This window comes from Schistocerca americana, chromosome 7 (assembly GCF_021461395.2).
Source record: "Schistocerca americana isolate TAMUIC-IGC-003095 chromosome 7, iqSchAmer2.1, whole genome shotgun sequence".
In the NCBI taxonomy this organism is placed as follows: domain Eukaryota; kingdom Metazoa; phylum Arthropoda; class Insecta; order Orthoptera; family Acrididae; genus Schistocerca; species Schistocerca americana.
In genome coordinates this window covers 623,475,022-623,491,834 of record NC_060125.1, presented here as the reverse complement: position 1 = coordinate 623,491,834, position 16,813 = coordinate 623,475,022, and positions in this window count along the sequence as shown.

Sequence of the window (16,813 nt, the reverse complement as noted above, 5' to 3'; positions counted from 1 at the left end):
TGAGTGAATTGGAAACCTCTAAAAGTGTGTACTAATTTTTTTTTCCGCCAGTGTAGTTTTCGCAGGGCAAAACATACTACCACACGCTACGCTCCGGATTTAGATTTTCGATGGTGCTCCTATGTCGGACTTAAGGTGTCGTTATCTCATATGTCGTGTGGAGTGAAGATACGTGTCGCTCCTGCAAAACACGTGACTGATTTGGTTTTTAACGTCTGACTCGTCCTTTCCACGGTTCTTTTGACTACAGACAGTTCGTTTTTGCTTCGTCGGAGTAGACGCGCCTGCGTATCAAGGCAGAGCTCACAAAGGACTGCTTCCCTAATTTCCTGTACTAAATGGGAAACTTGTTTGAGCGGGTAATGAGGTGTCACTGCGCGTGTTAATGACGGAGCAGCCATGCAGTTTATCTGCTCGCAGTTTCGCGATAAAACCCGCGTGTTGGGAGCAGAGTTTACCGGGCTGCCGGCAGCGTAGCAGCAGCAGCATATCGTAACCGTAGACAGGTACGACGTGCAGCCGTAAACCGTGCGTGTTCCTACGGGATGTCTGTATAAATGTAACACAAAAACAGCTACAGCTGTGTAGCGGAAGGTACGTCGTCGTGTTCATACTCCCCTCCTTGTTCATTTCCAGATTCGATCTTTGCCTCTTGCCCATCCCACATAGGCGATAAGTGGAGTATACGATTAAGGTTGTAGGCTAGATAACAGATCGTCAGTGCTTTAGAACTACGCTGATGGACACGTAAAACGCAACACGTAATAAATGATGTGCCTTTTTCCATTTAATCAGAATGTCGTACTTCATCCTGTGTTTTTAGACGCGGTGTGTTATTGGAATTGCTTCGCGGGCAAACTCTAAAGCGTAGATTATTTACAGCAGTAGTCTTAGTTGTTTCGCGCAACTTGAAAAGCACATCCCTGAATTTGAGACAAAAATCATTTCGCACTCTCAGCTTTTAGTGTTGTACCTAGTATTGCCCACCTTCAATCCCACGTGTTGTTGCATCATTCTGTGATTATCGTAACCAGCTTTCTGGAGTAAACAAGCCGTTAAGCTATGAAGTTGCAGCAAAAGCTGCTGCTTTGGTGGAAGAATGGTCGCACCATGAATTACGTTGCAGAACCGTTAAGAACTGTACCTTCCACGATTTTCAGAACCGTAAGGAGCCACAAGTGTAATGCAACAGCCACAGTGCGTAATAAATTTTTCGCATTATTCATTTTGTAACCATAATGTATCTGTAATGTAATTTCTGGCATCTGTACCTTTTACAGGGTGTCTCAAAAAGGACTTTATAATTTTAAATATTCATATAAATTTATTGAAAGAAGATACAGAGCTGGGTTTAATGTTATTTTGTGGGGAAACACATCCATCTTTTTAACCCTAAACTAAAGATGTTGTATGTGGCTTCCGTTGGTTATCCTGCACACATCCCATCGGAAGTCTGTTTCTTCCCAAACTCGTTGTAGCATTGCAGGTTAACTTGCTCAGTGGCGGCGTAAATTCTTGCTCTAAGTTCAGGTAGAGAAGCCGGCGCAGGAGGTACAGACACGATCTCCTTGATGAATCCCCATAAAACAAATCTAGTGGTATCACGTCTGGGGAACGTGGAGGCCATGCAATTGGCGCATCTCGGAAAATCCAATGACCTGGAAAGCAGTTACTGAGAAAATCCTGGGCGTCAGCCAGGTAGTGTGGTGGTGCACCATCTTGCATGAAGTAAACATATCGTTCTTGGTCATCCTCACCGATATGTGGTATCAAAAATTGGTGTAACATATCCAGGTACACTACCTCTTTGATGGTTCTCTCACGATAAAAAAAGGGTCCTACTCTTTGTTCTTGCTCAAAGCACAAAAAAGTTCAGTTTAGGGCTGTCACGAACATGTTGCAATGTTTGATGTGGATTTTCACTGCCCCAATTCTACAGTTACCTTGCCATTAAGTGAAAAGTCGAGTCGTAGGAAAAGATGATTCTTTTCCAAAAAATGTTCAAATGTGTGTGAAATCTTATGGGACTTAACTGCTAACGTCATCAGTCCCTAAGCTTACACACTACTTAACCTAAATTACCCTAAGGACAAACACACACACACCCATGCCCGAGGGAGGACTCGAACCTCCGCCGGGACCAGCCGCACAGTCCATGACTGCAGCGCATTAGAGCGCTCAGCTAATCCCGCGCGGCTGTTCATCGTCATTTAATCGATTCAACGTATATGCACAGAAGTCCTTGCGACCAACTTTATCACTGCCTTTTATTGCTTGTACGATCGTCAGTCTGTACGGATTCAAATGCAAACCGTTTCTCAACACACTCCAAAAAGTCGTATGTGGGATCTGTAGTTCGCGAGATGCACGGCGGGTCGATTTCGTAGGGTTGTTCACAAAACTCGCTCTAAGACGTCGTCAGATGTGCTTGGACGACCTGATGATTTACAATGTCTTACCGAGCACCCTGTCTCTACAAAACATTTATGGCACTCGTAAATTTTAGGCCTACTAGGCGGATCTTTAGCGTTCTTGGTACGGAAATTACGCTGAAATGTTGTTGCTGACTTCGATTCTTCAAACCAAACCAAACAGATAGCGCGCTCGGTCCAGTGAAGGCAGTCATTTTTAACGCAACTGCCGCTAGCGCTCCTTACGGTACGATTTGCCACTAGCGATGTAAGCGAGACAGAACTCGATGTAGTTCCCAACAAATTGACACTATAATCACCTTTGTAGGTACTACGAAGTAATTTAAATGAAATTTCAAAGTCGTCAAGTCCTACTTGAAACACACTGCATTATTTAGTAATGCTGTCATATAATTAAATATTAAAGAATTATTTCAAACGAACTAATTAAAAAAGACTATTGTAATTATAATGTAGTAAAAACGCTGGCCTAGTCATGGAAGCTTGTTTGTTATTGTCTAGAGCCAAACAATATATTTGAAGTAACGGGTATTGTCGCTCGGCCGAGTCGGGCGGAAGCAGTCCGCAGAGCAGCGACCCGTAATGACGTGCAGACGCACCGCGCTTATGTAAGCCGTAAACTGGAAGATTTTTTAATACATGGCGTGGCATATTTTGTGGTTGTAAATGGGCACAGTACACTGGCATCAAGAGGAATTAATATTCAAGAAGAGTAGTGTCGGCCCGAACTTGTTATATGGAGCGACGGTAAAGAAAAGCCTGTTGCCGACGGATAATGCCTTACGTCGCACGAGCAGCAACTCAACGAAGTAGACCATTTTCCTCTTTAGACATTACAAAGCTAGCCAGCGTGGTAGTTTTTCCTAACTGAATACCAAAGTGCTTAGTGCAGCAACTGTTACAGTGTAAATGAACTTCACCTTAATCATTTACCTAACAGGGTCTTACCATATTACCATTATTGATTGCGATAATACCACCACTGTAAAAATAAGAAAATATTAAAAGTGATGTGCCTGAGTAATTTCGGTAACTGAGATCTATCCTAAACTGTCATTTGACAATAGTTAATTTCGTTACATGATGAAACAATTTGTGGAAGATTAGGGACTAACACTGAAATAATGAAAGCATAAACTAAAGGATTATTAAGAAAATATTACTCAAGAATGATACGTGTTTTTTGTGTGCATTGCAAACTCTGCTGACATTTGCAAATTACTTAACAGTGTAAAGTAAAATTACTCACTTGTTGCGTAAAATTACTTACTCTTTGCTAAATCAAATATTGCGAACTTTCCAGAAATACCTTGCTGTAATAGAAAACAAATATTTTTGAACATTTGCATGTCCAAAATCAGCAACGCAAAGCTATTCATTACGCGAACTGTTTTGCACACAATTAACTTTCATGTGTATTTGTTCAGTAGAAATGTCTGTACTGGTTTTCTAATTGAGTTTAATTCCTGGTATTAGTTGTGTTTTTACATCGGAGCTCGAGTCAGTGCCTTTGATTATGTTCTCGCCTGATTACATTTCAGTGATTAGTTCAGTAGAAATGTCTGTACTGGTTTTCTAATTGAGTTTAATTCCTGGTATTAATTGTGTTTTTACATCGGAGCTCGAGTCGGTGCCTTTGATTATGTTCTCGCCTGATTACATTTCAGTGATTAGTTCGTAACCATAGTTCATAAACAATTGATAATCATACAGTAATTTATGCGACCAAAAATCGTAACAGATCCAGTTTCCTTATTCCACATTTCACTAGCTGTTTCTTATTTTTACTTCGTGCAGAAGTAGTCGCGCGATAACGATTCGTTTATTACTTACCAGGATTTTCACTATTCTTTGGAATAGACGAACATCACAAACAACAGGGAGTATTAGGTGCACACGTCATTTAAAAATCCTAATAAACCGAAAGTGTACGTCCTTTATACAAGGAAACTGGAGGCTGTGCGAGGAAAGTGGGATCATGGCCGAGAAAAGCAACATCGGCGAGAGATGATCACTTATCGAACAACAAATTCGTCGCAGCCGTCACATCAGCGCCGCCGGAGAGCGAAATCAACTCCCCCAAGGTCAAGGTGGTCAATGTTAGAGAGAGAATCGTCCGGAGAAGGCTGGAAGATGTCAGTACTCAATCCAGAAGACCTGTCGCAGACCCAGAACTCACCAGAGAGCGACGACGTTTCGCATGGGAATGATACGATTGGACAGAATACAACAGGTGGGAGCAAATGATGTCCACCGACGAGTGGCGATTTGGCCTGTCGCCACATGACTGTAGAGGGAGGGTCTGGACACAGGAGAAGGCCTGGGGAAAGGTATTCCTCCTTGCACATTCAGGGTGATGGTCGGATGGTGTGGGTAGGAATCAGTGTGACTGCAAAGACGGGTCTGGCCTTTGTGAACTATGGGAAGCATACAGCGCATCGCTGTGTCGAGGAAACGTTTTGAAGCAAGTTGTGCTTTTCGCTCCTTTGTTGCATGACAGTGCACGGTCACACGTTGGGAGATCGTCGAAGAGTCATTGGATGAACGGGAGATACGTGATAAGGTTTGGCGTGCTCGAGGCCCTGGTTTGAATCCTGTTGTGTGTGTACGGGAGCAGTTGGGGAGAAGGTCCCGCCAGCACTATGCAGAGACCCTGCAGCAAATACAGGAGGCCTTCCTGACCGAATGAGAGATGATTCCTCTTGACCAGGGCTTCCCAACTTGTGGTCCGCGGACCCCTTAGGGATCCGCCGGCTCTTTCTAGGGGGTCACCCTGCACCAAATCGTGTAAAATAATGAGTAAAATTATTGAATAAAAGTGTGAAAATCAAATTTATCACTATTTTTTTCGTGTGAAAAAGCATGTGTACTTTTACTTCAGGTCGTATTCCCAAGCAGCCTTTGCGGTTTCTAAGTGAGAACGCATACACAGTTTAGTGCCGGAGAATGCGGCTTCTCTGATCGACCGTTTCGCAACAATACCGGGCTCGTTTGTGCTCCGGCTCACGGCGCTAGATGCGCTGAAACCTTTTACGCGTAAGCGGAGCGAGCTTTGTCCACCAATCACAGCGCTCGCTGGCACGTATGCGGCCCCAGGCATCATTAAATGTTAAACTTACCTTGTCAGTGCACTACCTGTTTCATAAGTCGATTTTTGACCTTCAAGTTGTTTTCATTCATGTCTAAACCAAAGACTATTGATACTTCGGGGGGGGGGGGGGGGGTCATTGGGAACATGGCACTTGCATTAAGAAGCTTTCAGTTTCCATGGCTTTCGCTCTAAAATTTAAAGTTACTGTGCTTTTGACTGACTAGGGGTCCGCCATGGATTTTCGACTGAAGAAGGGATCCGCCAGCTGAAAGGTTGAGAAGCCCTGCTCTAGACGACAGTGCAGCGTTAATCAGGAGCATCCTTGAAAGACTGTATAACATGATTTGTGCAGCAGGAGGTAATATGCGCTAGGAGGGTGAGAAGTGTACAAAAGCGAGACATGGACGCATTACCTTCATGAGCTTCCGCAAAATTAGCTGTAAGTGTTGTGAGCGTACAAGCTGTGGCCGTTTCTCGCCGCAGAGCCACGTGGCTGGCTTCTGCTACGGGGCCGTGGCGAGCGTCTAGCGTGGGAAAACCCGAGCGCAGGCTTGGCAGGGGCGTGTATGGCTGTGTTTTCGCGCTTGGAGGAGTTTATATGCCAGAGAAGAATTGATAAAAAGAGAACTAAGAGTGACACGAAGATGGGAGTTTACACTCAGGGACAGAAAAATGTGTAAAGCTAAATTATCTAGACGCGCCACAAAAATATATAATGGTTTAAAAGCTATTGTTGTCTTAAAAATTGTAAATTTATGAAAGTTCAAAAGCTAATATCTCGGCAGTGCTTTGGCCGATTAATATGAACAAAGTGTTTACAGATGCGGCTAGTAGAGCTCCATCGAGCAATCATAACCGATTTAGCAGAATATGTACCGTTTTTCAATGAGAGGTCGGAGGATGGGATTCGACTGAGAGAAACTTTGTTTTTGGTAATAAATAAATTTAAAGAGACGAAACTAGCGGCAGCATTCTAAAGTTCAAAGAGGTAGATGAGTAATTAAGTAGTTATTTTTATTTGCTTATGTTTGTTATAAAAAAATCCGGGAAAAGCAAAATCACGCCTCAAGAACATTATTTGTGAAAAAACAATGGCGGATACAAAAAATTGGAGTTTAAATTGATATTTCCCGGAGAATTTCCATATTTTAGAATATTCGTAATACTTTGTCAAACATTGTTTCCAGTCAGGCAGTCGTTTCCAGGGTGGATAGGGCGGCCATCTTCGAAGGCAGTTTGTTTTGAGCGGCGCTAAGAGCCGGACGTGCCTACCATCTGGGGGCTGTAGCGGGTTGATAGCCACGTTCGGGGAGAAGTATGTATGTAGCGACGTTCGAAAACGATAAAGTTGAGCACAATATAGTGGTTTACGACAGCAGACAGGACAGCCGGCCGGTGTGGCCGTGCGGTTCTAGGCGCTGCAGTCTGGAACCGGGCGACTGCTACGGTCGCAGGTTCGAATCCTGCCTCGGGCATGGATGTGTGTGATGTCCTTAGGTTAGTTAGGTTTAATTAGTTCTAAGTTCTAGGCGACTGATGACCTCAGAACTCGCATAGTGCTCAGAGCCTTTTGAACCATTTGACAGCAGACAATAGCGTGTTTTATGAACTGTGAACAGACTGTCGAGCGCCGTGATCGCGACATACGAATTTTATGGTGAAGTGTTGTAGCTTCAGTTATCAGCGGCCGCCCTTACGTAAAATCCCCATGAGACTGCATTTTGAGTGTTCAGTCAATATATTGAAGACTATTCGTGGAAAAAGACGAGTAGAAATAAACTACTTGTTCAAATTATAAATCAACTTGAGTTACTCAATATTTTAAATTTCACAGCAATAGCTGCCTGCATTGTTTTTTTATATTTTTATTTCAGCTTAAAAACTGAGTTTACGAGAGGTATGAGCTGGTAACCTATGACGAAAAACGTAGCCAAACATTGCGACCAGCCACATCTCTGGGCCACTCAATCAAGCTGAGTGTTGAGTGTAACAAATACGTGTATTTCCGTGCCATAGCACGTGGGGGCTCGAGCCAAACTATACAATCTTCAGTTAGTAGTGCCCGTTACCGTCGTAGTGTGAATTCATTCGAGTTACTTCCCTACCTCTTGTTTATATTCGTCTATAGTTACATTATTACAGACTAGATGGGATCCTATCGCAGCTACTGAATTAGTGTCACGAAAGTGACTGTAACTTTAAAAAATCAAATAATTTTTTAAAAGACAGTTATTATTGGCTTTTCGTCTTGAGTTTACTGCGATGTAATTAAGGAGAACTACACCAGATGTGTTTCGCTTTTATTTATAAAGCATCTTACGTGGTTATGGTGTTCCTCTACATATTCTAGAAACCACTGCTCCTTCACTCCTTGCTAGCAGCGTACATATTCTCCAAACCACCGCTCTTTCACTCCTTCTTAGCAGCGGCTGACGTCGAAAGCCGTAGATTGACATACGCACTTGGGAGATTTCGCCATTCTGTAGTGTGTCTTGCGTTGCATTGTTTGCACTTTTTTTTAATTGAACTGAAGTTAGTGTGTTTCCCACGCCGTACAGTAACAGTGTGAAAACAAACGTATTTTTTAAAAGAAATTGAAATTTCATGTTTTTCGTACTAGTCAATGTCTTGTTTTTTTTTAAGTTTTCGCCATAACATTTAGTGTGATGAATGTCGCTTTTCTTCTTCTTCATCACCACCATCACTTTTTTTTCTTCTTTCAGTGATTGCCCCCGAAATTCTGCGACATATTTCACGAAGACATGTGAATTACAGATACGGCGACATTCGTTTGAATGAAGACTAGATGAAAGGAGAGATTAATGTATGCGTTTATTTAGAAATGCATAATTCTTTCTCAGAATTTTCAGCAAAAAAAATTTGACAGTATTTGTTTTTGGTAGGAACAACCTAAGTTACGCATTCGTTCAACTCTATTGATTATGAATTTTTTACGACAGACCTAATTGTTCTGGCAGAGTCAATAGGACTAACACTAACACTCTAATTAGTTACTAAGTAATTCCTTCTGCTGGCGAACGTGTGCGATGTCGTACATACGGCGGGAGAACAGTCTTGGCAGTTAAGTTGGACGTGGCACTTCTGCTTCGCGCCCCCACCACAACCAGTCAGGTAAGGCGATTTTGTTCGCGTCTTTCGCGTCTCCGTGTCAGCGCATCGGTGTGGCCGCAGCTCAGTAGGCGACTTCTGTTTTCCAGGCGCTTAGCTGCGGCTTAACTGTTCAAATCTGGCAACAGCGGTGCCAGCTGTGAGGGATGTTCATTCGCCCTGCGAAGCATTACGTACAAGTTCTCTTTACTTAGTAATCAGTTTCTTGGAGGGACTAGTGCCATCGTTCTCAATCACACAGAGTTGTTAGTCGTTTTATGGGCGATTCTGAACAACAAGCAGTTGATTGATTCTGTGAGATTGCTACCTTCTGATTGTTAGGATATATGTGACTGACTTGTATTAACGCCTTATTTGCCGCCAGCATCTTAAACTCTGTGCTCCAGTACACATGTTGCCGCGAAGGTGTTTCTTTCCTTGTTTGACGTGTTGTCCAAACAGGAACGGAATGGCAAGTTAAGGTATGGAATGTGTAAAACGCCGAGACTTTCAGAGATACAATTTCGTAACAACGTCTGGTCCTACAAAGGGACTGCTGTGCTCTGGACACCTACTCTCTCTTTGACAGTAGGAACTAAATGCAGAATTATCGCCTTTTGAGTATCTTTCGCGTTAAGCGACGCGATGATCTACAAATTTGGCATCCCCTATTTCGAAATATACTATTTGAAATGAAAAAAGCGTTGGTAGATATCGTTGATATACTACCCCATACACACCATCCAAAAACCGTCTGAAGAGGAGTATCTTGAAAAGTAGGTTCCATAAGACTATAAGTAAAATGCTGGAATATTGACAGAAAGTGTATTAGAAAAGTCTTAATTCAGCACCTCTGTATTGTTTCTTTTCATAATAACCATTCAAATTCAAGCATTTATCATATGCCCTGATGAGGCTTTTCGTATTCCCTGTCAAAAGAGTAGAGCAAGCGGTTCGAAATCAGGACTTACACGGGATTTTATTTCTTTCGAAGCAGTTACCAGGTACGCTGGTAGTGGGATCTGTCCTCTGGGAGCTGGCAATTGGAAATACATTGAAGGGAATTTGACTTAATACCGAGGGGGACCTTCCGAACCACTGTATTAGACTTCCTCTTATTTTGAGTCTGGGACTTCACGTACCAGAAAAAAAAAAAAAAAAACAGAAAGGCGTGACATGCGGCTCTAAGTGTGTACAATACAATAAAGTTGATTATTTTCTTGAAACGGGTCTTTCCATGCCTTAGCCTTAACGCACTCCCTTGGCTGGAAAAATGGACAGTTGCCTCTGAAAGAGCACAGGAGACCTCAAAGCCCTTCATGTTTGTTGTAGTGTGTGTGTGTGTGTGTGTGTGTGTGTGTGTGTGTGTGTGTGTGTGTGTGTGTGTGTGTGTGTGTGATACATTGTAAATACTTTTTTGTGTCAATCTTTGGATAGATTTTTTACTCTAGCATTACAGCCTAGGTAAGTAAATAAATAAGTAACTTTAATTAGTAGTGACGGCTTCTCTATCAGCAGGTTGGTGAAGCTAGAGGGTAAGGAGAAGAAGCAAAACTTGAGCTTTCCGTGACGCTTTTTCGGGTTTGGGTACACTTACGTTGGATCCGCTGTTCTCCCGATCTGATGTAGAGTGATTATGTGACCCTATGTCATCTTAGGTCTCCTTTAAGGCCCCATCTGATACCAGCTGTCACATTCGCAGCTGTGTGTTCTGCAGCCTGCCAATCTTTAAGAAATTATCCAGATCAATTACAGGAGTACCATTCGCCGACAATTGTTATGTGGATTTACATTAACCATCGTCTGTCGAAGGAATTGTTGAAAATATGCCATTTGCCATGCTTGGAGCGATTGCACACCTTTGAAATCTTACCTAATGCAACTTTACGCCAAACGACACGAAAAGATTTTTGCCAGCAGGCTAGTGAGGACAAGAAGAAAAGTGGAATGTACCTTCGGTATCATGAGCGCCAAGTGGCGTTTACTGGAGAAAGGTCTACAGAAACTGAACATAACGAAGCAGAGAGAACAGACAAATGTATCTGCTTACTTCACTACTGAGTTAATGACCACGAAGGTCGCCGAAATTACGACATATTCTATCGAACCACCACTTCAACGGAGTAGTTCAGCTGGAACGCTCTGATCTCCAGAGGCACTTTCAAATCATTCGTCAACACTCCCAGTTACAACAATTATTACTGATTTTTAACTGTTAAATGCTAATTGTAGGAGCGACGTATTTTATTACAGTTATAATTTTTAGTTGTTTGAAGTAAAAGAAAGTAATTTGAAAATTAAAAATATTGTAGCTGATGAAACTTCCTGGCAGATTAAAACGGTGTCCCGGACCGAGAGTCCAACTCGGGACCTTTGCCTTTCTCGGACAAGTGCTCTACCATCTGAGCTACCCAAGCACGACTCACGCCCCGATCTCACAGCTTTACTTCTGCCAGTACCTCGTCTCCTACCTTCCAAACTTCACAGAAGCTCTCCTGCGAACCTTGCAGAACTAGCAGTCTTGAAAGAAGCTGATATTTACCTTTCACTAGTAACTGCTCCCCAACCGACTCCTACAGTCGAGGTTTGACGTCCCGGTTTTGGTAGTATTCGTTTCGCTGCTTCCATAGGCTACGCTCATTGCTCACAAGAACAGTCACAAACTCTTGTATGTAAATTGAAGGTGGCGGTTATGAGCCGCTTCGGCGCTTTATGAGGAATCAGCGGCGAGGAGTAAAAATGCGTGCTGGACCGGGACTCGAATCAAAGATCTCCTGCTTACAGGGCAGTTCCGTTAACCGCTGCGCGGGCTGCCTCTGCGCGCTTCTGGCCGACTAACATCCCCACCCAGCGCCATGTACCCGCCGTCCCCGTCCGTGTCCGTGTCCGCCATGCTCGCTAGTTTTAGATTCCCGCTGGAGGTCGAACGTTAATGCGCACCCGCGCTGGAGGTTTTCCGTTCACTGAAAATCGAGGCGGATCAATTATAAGAATGCGTGTTGTCTATTCTTTCGGCCAGAAACACTCTGTCAATTTCCGCCGTCATTATGTGCCATTGCAATTTGATATCGGACTGTAAGCGAACGTGTTTGGTTCTTAACTCGCCGGTCTGTTATCGGGCGTCATCGGTTGTTGTATAGGTCTTCCGCTTCCATTGTGGGCACTTGCGTTGCAGTCTCGGTGTTTGTTTCCCGTCCGATGGTCGTCCGACTCCAGTGTAGGGGCAGCGTTATGTGGCAGCGAGGGCGGCAGCTACGTGCCAGCTGGCCGTGTTTGGCGCGGCTGATTGCGAGCCTAATTGAATCCGCGTGAGGAAACACAGGGGCGCGTGCTAAGCCAGCCAGCCAGCCAGCGCGGCGGCGCGCTCCTTCCCTGCCCAGACAGCGCGCGCCGCTCATTAGTCCCGGGAACGACGCCACGCCCTCTACTGTGGCGCCGAGCTCTGCCTGCCAGGCTTTCCGCAAAATTCTTGTCTGCGACCGATTTAGAAAATATATTCGCAGATTTTAGCCTCTCCATTGTAGCAAGTGTACTCCATTTGGCACACAGTGTCCTCTTGTCGACGTACGAGTCTGTGAGCCAGTGGGAGGATTGGGAGGAGGAACACTCAACCACCAGCCTGCCGCTGAGACAGAGTGGAGTTGTGCCAACACGCCTCAACAAAGGAATGCCTTTTTTTTCCTCCAGCGTGTAGTGCTCCTGCTGTGCCTACGACTTTGTGCCGCGTTTTCCAAAAGTGCTCCCAGCTAGCACATAGGGGTGCAGCCGATGGTTTTGCAGGGGACTTACCTCCACCTCACAGTGTCAAATTCATATTACAATTCCATTTTATCGCAGCTGTTAGCCGAAGTAGTCCGAAAGAGTTGTAATAATTGCTACGAGGGGCGTTCAATAAGTAACGCAACATTTTTCTTTTTTTTCTGACAGCAAGTTGGTTTTATTCAGGATTATAACACGTCATAGTATTCCCCAATCTTTTGGCTACAAAATCCTGTTTTCCAGCATAATTTCCGTTCTATGCGACGACCTTACGCCACCTTTTATGGGGTGGGGGTGCGTGTATGGTTGGTACCACTCTGCTGGTTTACACGAGAGCCAACGTTTTGTGGCACCAGTAGCGAGCGTCCCCACCACCCACGTACTGCTTCCCGCAGAGTGTGTCCTTCATTGGGCCCCACAGAAGTCGGATGTTGCGAGACCGGGATTCAGGATGGATGAGAAAGAGCAGTCCGTCGATCACCTGTAATGAGAGCGTCCGCACGTTCCAGCATGTAGGCGTCACAGGACTGTGCGGAGATGGCACAGGTTAGCGGGACTTAGTTGCGATGGTGGCAGATGCCACTCCCAACGACTCTCCGTGCTTTTGTTCACTGCCAGGTATCTGTAGACAACCCGCAAGTGGCTGTGAATAACAGCGACGCTCTGGTTTCCCCCCGAAAGAAACTCTGTGAGAGCGCTCTGCTTGGAACGCACTTCCGTTACAGAGACCATTTTGAAGGCTACATATAGAGGCACCACGTATCGGAACTCCATGAAACGATAGGGGCTTCAAATATTCCACGATCTCCCACAACATATTACACATTTTTTTCGACCTAAATTAGCGGAGTGAAAAAATATTGAATTACTTACTGAATGTCCCTCGTACGTTGTTCACTCTTCGTGTAGTTGCTAGGTTTTGAAACTGTTCACTTTTGTCGCTCTGTATATTTGTCTCCACTTACTTTTGGTTTTCGTCAATACAGCGCTTATTAGTGAGTTTATCTTACTGTGATACAAATCTGCAGTTGTCTGTGTGCGCAGGCAATAATGACGGCGCTCATGAAGACACAAAGCTATTTCTTCTTGCTGCTGATACACAAGTATACTAACACCCAACAAACAAGAACTGACTGAGGAAATTGTAAATAATGTCTTTTGGAAAATTTATTAAATGGTTTTCTGGAAGTCGACTCACAAAATTTTGAGAAAAGCACAATATATGCAGTTCTTACAGTAAATGATGTAAAATCATTGATAAATTTAGACTTTGAACAGAAGTCTGCCTCTAAGGCAAAATAGTCAAATTTTCTGGGTGTGTGCGTTGATGATATATTGAATTAGATGAAACATATTGATGATCTACTGAAACGTTCGACTTAAACTAATTATACTATTAGGATCAATGCAGATGTTGGCGATAAACACACAAGTAAATTAGTGATTGAAAATAGGCATAGCAAGCTGCTTTTGTACGGCATCACGTTCCGGGTAATTCATCGAAAGAGAGAAAATATTCATTGTAAAAAAACATATAATCAGAGTAATAGCTGGAGCCTATCCAAGATCATCTAATAAACACCACCTCATGGAACAAGGGATATTCACAGTACCTTCGCAATATATATATCCGCTTAAGAAATTTATTGTTAATGTTCTGGGTTAAGTCTTTGGCACAGAAAGGGGTGAATTATGCTGCCACAGAACTCTTTGGTCATTTACTAAATAGCATTAGAAGTCTGACCGATAGCCAGCCAGTATTCAAAAACAAATTAAAAGAATTTCGAAATGACAACTCCCTGTACTCAACACATGAATTTTTAGATATAAATTAGTAATGTTACAACCAAAAAACTTAATTACATCTTGTAAAGAACTTTGTTAAAGTGACATGTCGCAAATTGTTACAAAATGTCTCTCATGATCTACGGAACAAGTATTAATGTAATGTAATCGTATTCCTCGAACCCAAATAACAACAATACAACAACTACTACTGTTTCTACTTCAGACTAAACAATAGTTTTCAAGAATTTCGTTTCACACTCAGAACAGTAAAGAGTGATTGGATTAATGCGAGGTTTTTCAACAGTTTCTATTTGGAGACAACAATATGATAGATCTGCGATATAAAATTCATTTCATCTTTCTTCGTGACGCAGCTTCGCAAGTAATAGTGCCCAACAACTAATTTACCTCCATAAATTTGCGAACCAAATGGATTTCTCGCTTCCCTCATTCAGGATTTCTTTCGTTCCAGATCGTCTTAACCTCGCGTTCTCAAAACTGAACAGACGTTTTTAGTACTGAAGTAATACTTCAAGCAGATGAATATAGGTACAGACTGACGAAATTTTGACGGATGATAAGACCGGTAGTGGCGCGGTTTGACCGAGGGTTTTCTCTTTTTGCGTTCACTTACATCAGTAAGCTACACACATCCGCTCTCTGGTCTAGGAAACGAACAATATAACTCAGTCAAGCACCATTGTAAAAATATGGCTGCTTTCGGCGTGTTCCTAACGTGCATGAAGCGTGTTAGTCTGTTGTTGGTTTGTCTCTGTCATGCATTTTCATACTGAAAAGTCGCAAGTAACGCCAGTACGTCTGCACTGAACAGTATGTACAGGTTTCTAACACAGTTCTTGGCACAAATGTTTACTATTCAGATCCCTCAAACTGCACATTCTCACTAACGACCCACATCAGTATAGATCCAGTTATATTTCGGTTAGAAACAGCAACATAATCAAAATATTTACTCGTTCGATGAAAAATTATGATTTTTAAATTAGAGTGAGAAAATAGTTCAGGGAAAAAGTCTAAAGAAATAAAGAATACATGAGAAGACGCTGAAGAGCAATGTCGGCTAACATTTTAATTCCGTCGGTAAATGTTCTCAACTGAAGGTTGGTATCCAGTTTTGATAATCGGGAATTCTTTGTACGTGAGCATACGTAACGTCGTTACGAAAATCACTACCCACGCAGCATTAGGCATAATTTTATAGACGGGTGTCTCCGTAGCTCTCTTCAAAATTGTAAATACCAGGTGATCATAATTAAAGAGCAGCTACTAGGTGAGGCCCAGTGTTGGCTGTAATTATCGTATGGCAGCGAAAGTTGGTAGATACGCCAGTGCGTTAATGTCGAACAGCTGTTCGATGATAACAATTAGTTCCAGTTTTGAGCACTACGTGCAAATCTGGCGCTGTACACTGTTTTAATGACGGTACGACATCCATGCTGTCATTTGAAAAGCCATAAAGTGAGTGAACAGTACTGTTATCGAGCAGAAAGACGCAGCACAAAAAAAAAAAAAAAAAAAAATCCCCTACCTAGCCTTTGCGGTCGATATCACAATAATGGCAGACTCTTGTGAGATGGCTATAAGAGATAAAAACTCTAAAAGTATGCGCAGATATCATTTGAAAAGATAGTGTTAACAAGAACAAATTTATAAATTTTCAAATTGCAAACTGAATATGGAGAAATTAACAGACTATCACACCTTAAATGTCTGGGAGAAATTATCTTTGTAAAATATGCACAACAAGAAGGAATACAAAAAGCTCGTAAAGGTTTAGGATTAGTGCAAAACCTCTATAATAAAAAAAATCTTACCTTTAACTGTCAAAATTAGACATTACACGACAGTAATTGAAACATCAGTGTTGTATGCCAGCGAAACCTGAATACTAAACAGGAAAACGTATATAGAAAATCTAAAGAAAGAAAAGTAATTAGGAATATTTTGGGACCAAGATGACCGAGAATGGATGTAGACTATGAAAAACGTCCGACATGGAGTAATATTCTAACATAAAGAGAGACATGAGGAAGAGACGCCTCACACTCTATAGCCACATAATGAGACTTCCCAAACACAGACTAACAAAAAGAATAGTAGAACACGTAATTCACTCGCTAATGGAGGAGAATGGATCGAAAATGTTAAGAAAGACTTGGAATTATCCTAAATCACCAAAGAAGAAATAGACTTAAAGAACAACTTTGGAATAAAAGTAAGAAAAAGGGGAGATTAAATCGGAGACAAAACCCGAAGACCCGAAACAAAATGGAGCAAAGAAAGAAGAGCTAAATTCTCGCAAACAATGAAGAACTGGTGGGCAAATAAAAAGAGCCGGAAGAAGAATAGAAAATGAACCGTTTTTACTTAGCGTCTTCCACTCTGGCAGCTTTGCGACTAATACTAATAATAATAGTAATAATAATATCACCATAAAGCATTTCTCATTTGTTTGACTTTCTCTGTCCACGTCCCGTTTCGAATCCAGTACATATGGAAACATTTCCATACAGTAATACACAGAGGAATTTCAGACATTGGCTGCGAGTGGGCATTGATTTAAGTCAATGCGGGAGGTTGAACCCGGGTCTCCAGCTTACTAGGCATATGCTGT